The 15,885-nt window shown below is 54.9% G+C and overlaps 1 protein-coding gene across 1 annotated transcript in view; it reads left to right on the forward strand.

Moving 5' to 3' along the window:
* The first annotated feature begins 8,864 nt into the window (after nucleotides 1–8,864).
* The window catches only part of LOC116944489 (NXPE family member 3-like), a 53,683-nt gene continuing 46,662 nt past the window's right edge, over nucleotides 8,865–15,885 (forward strand). The window contains exon 1 of the mRNA XM_076068432.1: nucleotides 8,865–8,929. The gene's annotated coding sequence lies outside the window, so the exon portion shown is untranslated. The remainder of the gene's footprint in view (nucleotides 8,930–15,885) is intronic.

Here is a 15,885-nt window from a genome sequence, read left to right on the forward strand (position 1 = left end):
CAACTCGACTCACACTCACCCTCACTCAACTCACACTCTAACTCTCACTCGACTCACACTCTAACTCCAATTCGACTCACACCCTAACGCTCACTCGACTCACAATCTAACTCTCACTCTAACACTCACTCGACTCACACTAACTCTCACTCGACTCACACTCACTCTCCAACTCGACTCACACTCTAACTCTCACTCGACTCACACTCTAACTCTCACTCGACTCACACTCTAACTCCAACTCGACTTACACTCTAACACTCACTCGACTCACACTCTAACTCCAACTCGACTCACACTCTAACTCCAACTCGACTCACACTCTAACTCTCACTCGACTCACACTCTAACTCGACTCACACTCTAACTCTCACTCGACTCACACTCTAACACTCACTCGACTCACACTCTAACTCTCACTCACACTCTAACTCCAACTCGATTCACACTCGACTCACACTCACTCTCAGTCGACTCACACTCAAACTCTCACTCGACTCACACTCTAACTCCAACTCGACTCACACTCTAACGCTCACTCGACTCACACTATAACTCTCACTCGACTCACACTCTAACACTCACTCGACTCACACTCTAACCCTCACTCGACTCACACTCTAACTCTCACGCGACTCACACTCTAACTCCAACTCGACTCACACTCAAACTCTCACTCGACTCACACTCTAACTCCAACTCGACTCACACTCTAACTCTCACTCGACTCACACTATAATTCTCACTCGACTCACACTCTAACACTCACTCGACTCACACTCTAACCCTCACTCGACTCACACTCTAACTCTCACGCGACTCACACTCTAACTCCAACTCGACTCACACTCTAACTCCAACTCGACTCACACTCTAACTCTCACTCGACTCACACTTTAACTCTCCAACTCGACTCACACTCACTCTCACTCGACTCACACTCTAACTCCAACTCGACTCACACTCTAACTCCAACTCGACTTACACTCTAACTCCAACTCGACTCACACTCTAACTCTCCAACTCGACTCACACTCTAACTCCAACTCGACTCACACTCTAACTCCAACTCGACTCACACTCTAACTCTCACTCGACTCACACTCTAACTCCAACTCGACTCACACTCTAACTCCAACTCGACTTACACTCTAACTCCAACTCGACTCACACTCTAACTCTCCAACTCGACTCACACTCTAACTCCAACTCGACTCACACTCTAACTCCAACTCGACTCGCACTCTAACTCCAACTCGACTCACACTCTAACTCTCACTCGACTCACACTCTAACCCTCACTCGACTCACACTCTAACTCCAACTCGACTCACACTCTAACTCCAACTCGACTCACACTTTAACTCCAACTCGACTCACACTCTAACCCTCACTCGACTCACACTCTAACTCCAACTCGACTCACACTCTAACTCTCACTCGACTCACACTCTAACTCCCACTCGACTCACACTCTAACTCCAACTCGACTCACACTCTAACTCTCACTCGACTCACACTCTAACTCCAACTCGACTCACACTCTAACTCCAACTCGACTCACACTAACTCCAACTCGACTCACACTCTAACTCTCACTCGACTCACACTCTAACTCTATCTCGACTCACACTCTAACTCCAACTCGACTCACACTCTAACTCCAACTCGACTCACACTCGACTCACACTCACTCTCACTCGACTCACACTCTAACACTCACTCGACTCACACTCTAACTCTCACTCGACTCACACTCTAACTCTAACTCGACTCACACTCTAACTCCAACTCGACTCACACTCTAACTCCAACTCGACTCACACTCGACTCACACTCACTCTCACTCGACTCACACTCACTCTCACTCGACTCACACTCTAACACTCACTCGACTCACACTCTAACTCTCACTCGACTCACACTCTAACTCTCCAACTCGACTCACACTCAAACTCTCACTCGACTCACACTCTAACTCCAACTCGACTCACACTCTAACTCTCACTCGACTCACACTATAACTCTCACTCGACTCACACTCTAACACTCACTCGACTCACACTCTAACCCTCACTCGACTCACACTCTAACTCTCACGCGACTCACACTCTAACTCCAACTCGACTCACACTCTAACTCCAACTCGACTCACACTCTAACGCTCACTCGACTCACACTTTAACTCTCCAACTCGACTCACACTCACTCTCACTCGACTCACACTCTAACTCCAACTCGACTCACACTCTAACTCCAACTCGACTTACACTCTAACTCCAACTCGACTCACACTCTAACTCTCCAACTCGACTCACACTCTAACTCCAACTCGACTCACACTCTAACTCCAACTCGACTCACACTCTAACTCTCACTCGACTCACACTCTAACTCCAACTCGACTCACACTCTAACTCCAACTCGACTCACACTCTAACTCCAACTCGACTTACACTCTAACTCCAACTCGACTCACACTCTAACTCTCCAACTCGACTCACACTCTAACTCCAACTCGACTCACACTCTAACTCCAACTCGACTCGCACTCTAACTCCAACTCGACTCACACTCTAACTCTCACTCGACTCACACTCTAACCCTCACTCGACTCACACTCTAACTCCAACTCGACTCACACTCTAACTCCAACTCGACTCACACTCTAACTCCAACTCGACTCACACTCTAACTCTCACTCGACTCACACTATAACTCTCACTCGACTCACACTCTAACACTCACTCGACTCACACTCTAACCCTCACTCGACTCACACTCTAACTCTCACGCGACTCACACTCTAACTCCAACTCGACTCACACTCAAACTCTCACTCGACTCACACTCTAACTCCAACTCGACTCACACTCTAACTCTCACTCGACTCACACTATAACTCTCACTCGATTCACACTCTAACACTCACTCGACTCACACTCTAACCCTCACTCGACTCACACTCTAACTCTCACGCGACTCACACTCTAACTCCAACTCGACTCACACTCTAACTCCAACTCGACTCACACTCTAACTCTCACTCGACTCACACTTTAACTCTCCAACTCGACTCACACTCACTCTCACTCGACTCACACTCTAACTCCAACTCGACTCACACTCTAACTCCAACTCGACTTACACTCTAACTCCAACTCGACTCACACTCTAACTCTCCAACTCGACTCACACTCTAACTCCAACTCGACTCACACTCTAACTCCAACTCGACTCACACTCTAACTCTCACTCGACTCACACTCTAACTCCAACTCGACTCACACTCTAACTCCAACTCGACTTACACTCTAACTCCAACTCGACTCACACTCTAACTCTCCAACTCGACTCACACTCTAACTCCAACTCGACTCACACTCTAACTCCAACTCGACTCGCACTCTAACTCCAACTCGACTCACACTCTAACTCTCACTCGACTCACACTCTAACCCTCACTCGACTCACACTCTAACTCCAACTCGACTCACACTCTAACTCCAACTCGACTCACACTCTAACTCCAACTCGACTCACACTCTAACCCTCACTCGACTCACACTCTAACTCCAACTCGACTCACACTCTAACTCTCACTCGACTCACACTCTAACACTCACTCGACTCACACTCTAACTCCAACTCGACTCACACTCTAACTCTCACTCGACTCACACTCTAACTCCAACTCGACTCACACTCTAACTCCAACTCGACTCACACTAACTCCAACTCGACTCACACTCTAACTCTCACTCGACTCACACTCTAACTCTAACTCGACTCACACTCTAACTCCAACTCGACTCACACTCTAACTCCAACTCGACTCACACTCGACTCACACTCACTCTCACTCGACTCACACTCTAACACTCACTCGACTCACACTCTAACTCTCACTCGACTCACACTCTAACTCTAACTCGACTCACACTCTAACTCCAACTCGACTCACACTCTAACTCCAACTCGACTCACACTCGACTCACACTCACTCTCACTCGACTCACACTCTAACTCTCACTCGACTCACACTCTAACTCTCCAACTCGACTCACACTCTAACTCTCACTCTACTCACACTCTAACTCCAACTCGACTCACACTCTAACTCTCACTCGACTCACACTCTAACTCCAACTCGACTCACACTCGACTCACACTCTAACTCTCCAACTCGACTCACACTCTAACTCCAACTCGACTCACACTCACGCTCACTCAACTCACACTCTAACTCTCACTCGACTCACACTCTAACTCCAATTCGACTCACACCCTAACGCTCACTCGACTCACAATCTAACTCTCACTCTAACTCTCACTCGACTCACACTAACTCTCACTCGACTCACACTCACTCTCCAACTCGACTCACACTCTAACTCTCACTCGACTCACACTCTAACTCTCACTCGACTCACACTCTAACTCCAACTCGACTTACACTCTAACTCTCACTCGACTCACACTCTAACTCCAACTCGACTCACACTCTAACTCCAACTCGACTCACACTCTAACTCTCACTCGACTCACACTCTAACTCGACTCACACTCTAACTCTCACTCGACTCACACTCTAACACTCACTCGACTCACACTCTAACTCTCACTCACACTCTAACTCCAACTCGACTCACACTCTAACTCTCACTCGACTCACACTCTAACTCTCACTCGACTCACACTCTAACTCGACTCACACTCTAACTCCAACTCGATTCACACTCGACTCACACTCACTCTCACTCGACTCACACTCAAACTCTCACTCGACTCACACTCTAACTCCAACTCGACTCACACTCTAACTCTCACTCGACTCACACTATAACTCTCACTCGACTCACACTCTAACACTCACTCGACTCACACTCTAACCCTCACTCGACTCACACTCTAACTCTCACGCGACTCACACTCTAACTCCAACTCGACTCACACTCTAACTCTCACTCGACTCACACTCTAACTCTCACTCGACTCACACTCTAACTCTCACTCGACTCACACTCACTCTCCAACTCGACTCACACTCTAACTCTCACTCGACTCACACTCTAACTCTCACTCGACTCACACTCACTCTCCAACTCGACTCACACTCTAACCCTCACTCGACTCACACTCTAACTCCAACTCGACTCACACTCTAACTCTCACTCGACTCACACTCTAACTCTCACTCGACTCACACTCTAACTCCAACTCGACTCACACTCACTCTCACTCGACTCACACTCTAACCCTCACTCGACTCACACTCTAACTCCAACTCGACTCACACTCTAACTCTCACTCGACTCACACTCTAACTCCAACTCGACTCACACTCTAACTCTCACTCGACTCACACTCTAACTCTCACTCGACTCACACTCTAACTCTCACTCGACTCACACTCTAACTCCAACTCGACTCACACTCTAACTCTCATTCGACTCACACTCTAACTCTCCAACTCGACTCACACTCTAACTCTCACTCGACTCACACTCTAACTCCAACTCGACTCACACTCTAACTCTGACTCGACTCACACTCTAACTCTCACTCGACTCACACTCTAACTCCAACTCGACTCACACTCACTCTCACTCGACTCACACTCTAACTCTCACTCGACTCACACTCTAACTCTCACTCGACTCACACTCTAACTCTCACTCGACTCACTCTCCAACTCGACTCACACTCTAACTCCAACTCGACTCACACTCTAACTCCAACTCGACTCACACTCTAACTCCAACTCGACTCACACTCTAACTCCAACTCGACTCACACTCTCATTCCAAACTCGACTCACACTCTCATTCCAAACTCGACTCACACTCTCATTCCAAACTCGACTCACACTCTCATTCCCAACTCACAATCTCACACACACACCCAAGTCACACCCACATGACTCACACCCACACTCTCACACCCGACTCAACAACAACCGCCATTCGCCACTAAGTGGTGGTGATGTCACCACGACGCTTGTGCCAGGCTATGTGCACGTTGAGGCCACGTGAAGTGTCAAGCGCCCGCTGGCAGGAGGTCACGGGGCAGACCCAGCAGGTGCCACGAGTCGACTGACTGAGATGACTGGTCGATGCACCACCTGTGCCCCCTACTGTGCCAACCTGCTGTGCTTTAGTCAGCGGGCGCACCGCTCATTGTTGTGAGCGTCGCTCCTTCGCCCTCCGTTGTTGTTGGAGGGCGGCTGCCTCCAACTGCCCAGTAGCATCCTTCACGAGCTTCCTCCACAGAGGCCAATCTTGACACCGCTGGTACCAGTCATCGGCAAGTCCACTCAGCTCCACGTTCTCCTGTACCACATCATTCCATCTCTTCTCTAGCCCGTGCCGCGCCCGTTAAGCCCCCTCGATCCGGCCGAACAAAAGCTGTTTGGGCATTCGGTGGCTGGACATGCGGGCTACATGACCCAGCCAACGCAGCCATGCCTGCCGGAGGAGCTCACCAAAGGGACTTTGTCCAGATCTTTCAAGGATTTGTGAGCATCTCACACAATCCAGCCTGGTTAAACCCAGGTTGGATTGTAGGCAGGCCAGCCTAAATGTTTCAAACCGGCGTAGATGTTCCATTAGGGGAATCCATGTTTCGCAAGCGTAGAGAAGGGAGGGCATGACTGTGGCCCAGAAGACCTGAAGCTTCGTGTGGAGCGACAGACCAGGTAGCTTCCGCATAGCGTTACGCAACCGATGATAAGATAATGCCGCTCGACTGATCGGAGTGAGACCTCTGCTGTCAAACCGGAGCCGCACACGGCCCAGGCATGGGAAACTCTCCACCCTCTCCACAACTGCCCCATCACCGATTGGGAGTTGTGGGGGTGGAGTGTCCGATGGTACAAAATACCCAGGCAGGTGCTTAGTTTTGGTGGGGCTGATGGTAAGGTCTCACACCCGACTCACACTCTCACACCCTCACACCCGACTCACACCCTCACACCCGACTCACACTCTAACCCACATACACGCCTCACACTCTTACACCCAACTCACTCTCACACCCGACTCACACTCACCATCACACCCGACTCACACCCACACCCCCGACTCACACCCACACCCCCGACTCACACCCATACCCTCACATCTGACTGACATTCTCACACTCATTTCCCACTTCCACCCTCCCCTTGGTCTAACCAGCCCCCGTATCTAACAGGTAGGGGGAGGGGGGGGGTCCTTCCCTATAAACATCCTCGCCGGTTGTGGATGTGTAGCGTCCGGGTATAGAGAGCACACACCGCCCGGTGTATACTTAGCTGTAGTGGCGGGCACGGGCCCACAGGGGGTGCCACCTGGAGCTAGAGAGACACATTGAGAGCCGGACCGTTCAGAGGAGGAGTTGGCCCCTCCCCCCCCACCCGACCCCAGGTGAGGGGTGGGGTGGGGGGGTTCTTCCAGAGCCCCCTGGAAGGTTCCAGAAAGGGGGCGGTACCGGGGGCGGAAAGTCACCGAGGGGTATAAAACTCGGACCCCAGGATGGCTCGAGGCAGTGCTCTGAAGATGAAGACAGAGGACCAGCTAGGCGAGGACCCTGGGACCTGGGGACCCTGGGGATCTGGGGACCCAGGGACCCAGGGAACCGGGGAACCCGATGTCCTTGTAAGGGCCGGGGCCGAGCGCGGACCAGTGGTCAGGACCCGCACCTTGGCTGGGTGGGGTCAGCGTAGCCTCCCCTGGGTGACCCTTAGCCGGAGGACTCGGAGCCCCCGCAGCCCCAGTGAGAGGGCACGTCAGCCCGGAGGCCACACCTCCCCAGGTAGTGGGAGTTAACGGGGTCCCCGTCACAGATTTACAGTGAACCGTGTTGCCTCTAAAGACTCCAAGTCTCCGGTGGAACCCACTACAGATGGATCGAGGCACGGAGAGGCGCACGCTCGGGAGATGCACGGAGAGATCGAGAGAGAGCGAGCGGGGGGGGGTACGCGGGTTAGATGCATCGTCACGCATATTTGGGGCAGCACATGGGGGGCAGCACGGGGGGCAGCACGGGGGGCAGCACGGGGGGCAGCACACACACTCACACACAGACACACACACAGACACACACAGACACACACACAGACAACAACAACAACCGCCATTCGCCACTAAGTGGCGGTGACGTCACCACGACGCTTGTGCCTGGCCATGTGCACCCTGAGGCCACGTGAAGTGTCGAACGCCCGCTGGCAGGAGGTCACGGGGCAGACCCAGGTGGCACGGGTCGACGGACTGAGATGACTGGCTGATGCACCACCTGTGCCCCCTACTGTGCCAACCTGCTGTGCTTTAGCCACCCGGCGCTCCGCTCGTTGTTCTGAGCGTCGCTCCTCCGCCCTCCGTTGTTGTTGGAGGGCGACTGCCTCCAACTGCCCAGTAGCATCCTTCACGAGCCTCCTCCACAGAGGCCGATCTTGACACCGCTGGTACCAGTCATCGGCAAGTCCACTCAGCTCCACGCCCTCCTGTACCACATCACTCCATCTCTTCTCTAGCCCGTGCCGCGTCCGCTTAGCCCCCTCAATCCGGCCAAACAAAAGCTGTTTCGGCATGCGGTGGCTGGGCATGCGGGCTACATGACCCAGCCATCGCAGCCTTGCCTGCCGGAGGAGCTCACCGATGGGACCCTGCCCAGATCTTTCAAGGATTTGTGAGCTCCTCACACAATCCAGTCTGGTTAAACCCAGGATGGATCGTAGGCAGGCCAGCCTAAATGTTTCTAACCGGCGAAGATGTTCCATTAGGGGGGTCCACGTTTCGCAGACACACACACAGACACACAGACACACACACACACACTCTCACTCTCCGAAACGCATTCGCGATCCGAGCAGCACTGCCGTGACGTCATCAGCCGCTCGGAGGGAGAGGGAAGGGCAGACGCGGCAAGGGCGCTCTGGTCCCAGCCCATTGTAAAGAAACATCACCCCCATCACCCCCATCACCCCCATCGCCCCCATCACCCCCATCACCCCCATCGCCATCCTCTGCCATCACCCCCATCACCCCCATCGCCATCCTCTGCCATCACCCCCATCACCCCCATCGCCATCCTCTGCCATCACCCCCATCGCCATCCTCTGCCATCACCCCCATCGCCATCCTCTGCCATCACCCCATCACCATCCTCTGCCATCACCCCCATCACCCCCATCACCATCCTCTGCCATCACCCCCATCACCATCCTCTGCCATCACCCATCACCATCCTCTGCCATCACCCCCATCGCCATCCTCTGCCATCACCACCATCACCCCCATCACCATCCTCTGCCATCACCCCCATCGCCATCCTCTGCCATCACCACCATCACCCCCATCGCCATCCTCTGCCATCACCCCCATCGCCATCCGCTGCCATCACCCCCATCACCCCCATCGCCATCCTCTGCCATCACCCATCACCATCCTCTGCCATCACCCCCATCACCCACCGCCATCCTCTGCCATCACCCCCATCACCCACCGCCATCCTCTATTCAGCATCATCATTGCTGCCGCCATACCCCTCCTCCTCCTCCTCAAACCACCACCATCAACATCATCCTGCTATCACCGTCCTCCCATCATCATCATCAAGCCAATAATCATTACCATCGCCATCGTCTCCCCATCATCACCATCCCCTTATCACCATTCACCCATCACCATTCACCCGACTCACACTCACATTCCGACTCACACCCGACTCACTCACACCCGACTAACACTCACACCCTGACTCACACTCTCACCCGACTCACTCACACCCGAATCACACCCGACTCACACCCGACTCACACTCACACCCGATTCACCCTCTCACACCCGACTCACACTCTCACCTTGACTCACACTCACACCCGACTCACTCACACCCGAATCACACCCGACTCACACTCACACCCGACTCACACTCACACCCGACTCACACCCTCACCTTGACTCACACTCACACCCGACTCACACTCACACCCGACTCACACTCACACCCAACTCACCCTCTCACACCCGACTCACACTCACACACCCCGACTCACCCTCTCACACCCGACTTACAACTCACACCCTACTCAGACTCACACTCGACTCACTCACACCCGACTCACACTCACACCAGACTCACCCTCTCACACCCGACTCACTCACACCCGACTCACACTCACACCCGAGATCACACTCACACACCCCGACTCACACTCACACCCGACTCACACTCACACCCGACTCACACTCACACCCGACTCACTCACACCCGACTCACACTCACACCCTGACTGACACTCTCACCCGACTCACACACCCGAATCACACTCACACCCGACTCACACTCACACCCGACTCACACGCTCCCCTTGACTCACACTCACACCCGACTCACCCACTCACACCCGACTTTCAACTCACACCCGACTCACACTCACACTCGACTCACACTCACACCCGACTCACACTCACACCCGACTCAACCTCTCACACCCGACTCACACTCACACCCGACTCACTTTCTCACACCCGACTCACAGTCACACACCCCGACTCACCCTCTCACACCCGACTCACTCACACCCGACTCACACACTCACCCGACTCACACACCCCGACTCACACTCAAACACTCCGACTCACACTCACACACCCTGACTCACACTCACACACCTGACTCACCCTCTCACACTCGACTCACACTCACAAACCCAACTTACACTCACACCCGACTGACACTCACACCCAACTCACAGTCACACACCCCGACTCACCCTCTCACACCCGACTCACTCACAACCGACTCACACACTCACCCGACGCACACTCACACCCCGACTCACACTCACACACCCGACTCACACTCACACCCGACTCACACTCACACACCCGACTGAACCTCTCACACCCGACTCACACTCACACCCGACTCACTCTCTCACACCCAACTCACAGTCACACACCCCGACTCACCCTCTCACACCCGACTCACTCACAACCGACTCACACACTCACCCGACTCACACTCACACCCCGACTCACACTCACACACCCGACTCACACTCACACCCGACTCACACTCACACCCGACTCACACTCACACCCGACTCACTCTCTCACACCCAACTCACAGTCACACACCCCGACTCACCCTCTCACACCCGACTCACTCACAAACGACTCACACACTCACCCGACTCACACTCACACCCCGACTCACACTCACACACCCGACTCACACTCACACCCGACTCACACTCACACCCGACTCACACTCACACACCCCGACTCACACTCACACCCGACTCACACTCACACACCCCGACTCACACTCACACCCGACTCACCCTCTCACACCCCACTCACTCACACCGGACTCACACTCACACACCCGACTCACACTCACACCCGACTCACACTTACACCCGACTCACACTCACACCCGACTCACACTCACACACCCTGACTCACACTCACACCCCACTCACCATCTCACACACCCGACTCACACTCACACACCCGACTCACACTCACACACCCGACTCACACTCACACTCACACACCCGACTCACACTCACACACCCGACTCACACTCACACACCCGACTCACACTCACACTCACACACCCGGCTCACACTCACACACCCGACTCACACTCACACACCCGACTCACACACCCGACTCACACTCACACACCCGACTCACACCCACACCCTGACTCACACCCGACTCACCCTCTCACACCCGACTCACACTCACACACCCGACTCACACTCACACACCCGACTCACACTCACACACCCGACTCACACTCACACCCTGACTCATACTCACCTCACCCCTCTCACACCCGACTCACACTCACACACCCGACTCACACTCACACCCGACTCACCAGCTCACACCCTGACTCACACCCTCACACCCGGCTCACACGCACACACCCGACTCACACTCACACACCCGACTCACACTCACACACCCGACTCACACTCACACTCACACACCCGACTCACACTCACACACCCGACTCACACTCACACACCCGACTCACACTCACACTCACACACCCGGCTCACACTCACACACCCGACTCACACTCACACACCCGACTCACACACCCGACTCACACTCACACACCCGACTCACACCCACACCCTGACTCACACCCGACTCACCCTCTCACACCCGACTCACACTCACACACCCGACTCACACTCACACACCCGACTCACACTCACACACCCGACTCACACTCACACCCTGACTCATACTCACCTCACCCCTCTCACACCCGACTCACACTCACACACCCGACTCACACTCACACCCGACTCACCAGCTCACACCCTGACTCACACCCTCACACCCGGCTCACACGCACACACCCGACTCACACTCACACACCCGACTCACACTCACACTCACACACCCGACTCACACTCACACACCCGACTTACACACACACACCCTGACTCACACTCACACCCGACTCACACTCACACGCGACTCACCCTCTCACACCCCACTCACTCACACCCGACTCACACTCACACCCGACTCACACTCACACCCGACTCACACTCACACACCCTGACTCACACTCACACCCGACTCACCATCTCACACACCCGACTCACACTCACACACACGGCTCACACTCACACACCCGACTCACACTCACACACCCGACTCACACACCCGACTCACACTCACACACCCGACTCACACCCCCCACACCCTGACTCACACCCGACTCACCCACTCACACCCGACTCACACTCACACACCCGACTCACACTCACACACCCGACTCACACTCACATCCTGACTCACACTCACCTCACCCTTCTCACACCCGACTCACACTCACACACCCGACTCACACTCACACCCGACTCACACTCACACACCCGACTCACACCCTCACACCCGACTCACAGTCACACTCACACACCCGACTTACACTCACACTCACACACCCGACTCACACTCACACACCCGACTCACACTCACACACCCGACTCACACTCACACACCCGACTCACACTCACACACCCGACTCACACACCCGACTCACAGTCACACTCACACACCCGACTTACACTCACACTCACACACCCGACTCACACTCACACTCACACACCCGACTCACACTCACACACCCGACTCACACTCACACACCCGATTCACACTGACACTCCCGACTCACACTCACACACCCGACTCACACTCACACACCCGACTCACACTCACACACCTGACTCACACTCACACACCCGACTCACACACACACACCCGACTCACACTCACACACCCGACTCACACTCACACACCCGACTCACACTCACACACCCGACTTACACTCACACTCACACACCCGACTCACACTCACACACCCGACTCACACTCACACACCCGACTCACACTCACACACCCGACTCACACTCACACACCCGACTCACACTCACACACCCGACTCACCCTCTCACACCCGACTTACAACTCACACCCTACTCAGACTCACACTCGACTCACTCACACCCGACTCACACTCACACCCGACTCACCCTCTCACACCCGACTCACCCTCTCACACCCGACTCACACTCACACCCGACTCACCCTCTCACACCCGACTCACACTCACACACCCCGACTCACCCTCTCACACCCGACTCACTCACACCCGACTCACACTCACACCCGAGATCACACTCACACACCCCGACTCACACTCACACCCGACTCACACTCACACCCTGACTCACACTCACACCCGACTCACACTCACACCCGACTCACTCACACCCGACTCACACTCACACCCTGACTGACACTCTCACCCGACTCACACACCCGAATCACACTCACACCCGACTCACACTCACACCCGACTCACACGCTCCCCTTGACTCACACTCACACCCGACTCACCCACTCACACCCGACTTTCAACTCACACCCGACTCACACTCACACTCGACTCACACTCACACCCGACTCACACTCACACCCGACTCAACCTCTCACACCCGACTCACACTCACACCCGACTCACTTTCTCACACCCGACTCACAGTCACACACCCCGACTCACCCGCTCACACCCGACTCACTCACACCCGACTCACACACTCACCCGACTCACACACCCCGACTCACACTCACACCCGACTCACACTCAAACACTCCGACTCACACTCACACACCCTGACTCACACTCACACACCTGACTCACCCTCTCACACTCGACTCACACTCACAAACCCAACTTACACTCACACCCGACTGACACTCACACCCAACTCACAGTCACACACCCCGACTCACCCTCTCACACCCGACTCACTCACAACCGACTCACACACTCACCCGACGCACACTCACACCCCGACTCACACTCACACACCCGACTCACACTCACACCCGACTCACACTCACACACCCGACTGAACCTCTCACACCCGACTCACACTCACACCCGACTCACTCTCTCACACCCAACTCACAGTCACACACCCCGACTCACCCTCTCACACCCGACTCACTCACAACCGACTCACACACTCACCCGACTCACACTCACACCCCGACTCACACTCACACACCCGACTCACACTCACACCCGACTCACACTCACACCCGACTCACACTCACACCCGACTCACTCTCTCACACCCAACTCACAGTCACACACCCCGACTCACCCTCTCACACCCGACTCACTCACAAACGACTCACACACTCACCCGACTCACACTCACACCCTGACTCATACTCACCTCACCCCTCTCACACCCGACTCACACTCACACACCCGACTCACACTCACACCCGACTCACCAGCTCACACCCTGACTCACACCCTCACACCCGGCTCACACGCACACACCCGACTCACACTCACACACCCGACTCACACTCACACACCCGACTCACACTCACACTCACACACCCGACTCACACTCACACACCCGACTCACACTCACACACCCGACTCACACTCACACTCACACACCCGGCTCACACTCACACACCCGACTCACACTCACACACCCGACTCACACACCCGACTCACACTCACACACCCGACTCACACCCACACCCTGACTCACACCCGACTCACCCTCTCACACCCGACTCACACTCACACACCCGACTCACACTCACACACCCGACTCACACTCACACACCCGACTCACACTCACACCCTGACTCATACTCACCTCACCCCTCTCACACCCGACTCACACTCACACACCCGACTCACACTCACACCCGACTCACCAGCTCACACCCTGACTCACACCCTCACACCCGGCTCACACGCACACACCCGACTCACACTCACACACCCGACTCACACTCACACTCACACACCCGACTCACACTCACACACCCGACTTACACACACACACCCTGACTCACACTCACACCCGACTCACACTCACACGCGACTCACCCTCTCACACCCCACTCACTCACACCCGACTCACACTCACACCCGACTCACACTCACACCCGACTCACACTCACACACCCTGACTCACACTCACACCCGACTCACCATCTCACACACCCGACTCACACTCACACACCCGGCTCACACTCACACACCCGACTCACACTCACACACCCGACTCACACACCCGACTCACACTCACACACCCGACTCACACCCCCCACACCCTGACTCACACCCGACTCACCCACTCACACCCGACTCACACTCACACACCCGACTCACACTCACACACCCGACTCACACTCACATCCTGACTCACACTCACCTCACCCTTCTCACACCCGACTCACACTCACACACCCGACTCACACTCACACCCGACTCACACTCACACACCCGACTCACACCCTCACACCCGACTCACAGTCACACTCA

This window comes from Petromyzon marinus, chromosome 21 (assembly GCF_048934315.1).
Source record: "Petromyzon marinus isolate PM22_M1 ecotype Great Lakes invasive population chromosome 21, UKy_Petmar_22M1.pri1.0, whole genome shotgun sequence".
NCBI lineage: Eukaryota > Metazoa > Chordata > Hyperoartia > Petromyzontiformes > Petromyzontidae > Petromyzon > Petromyzon marinus.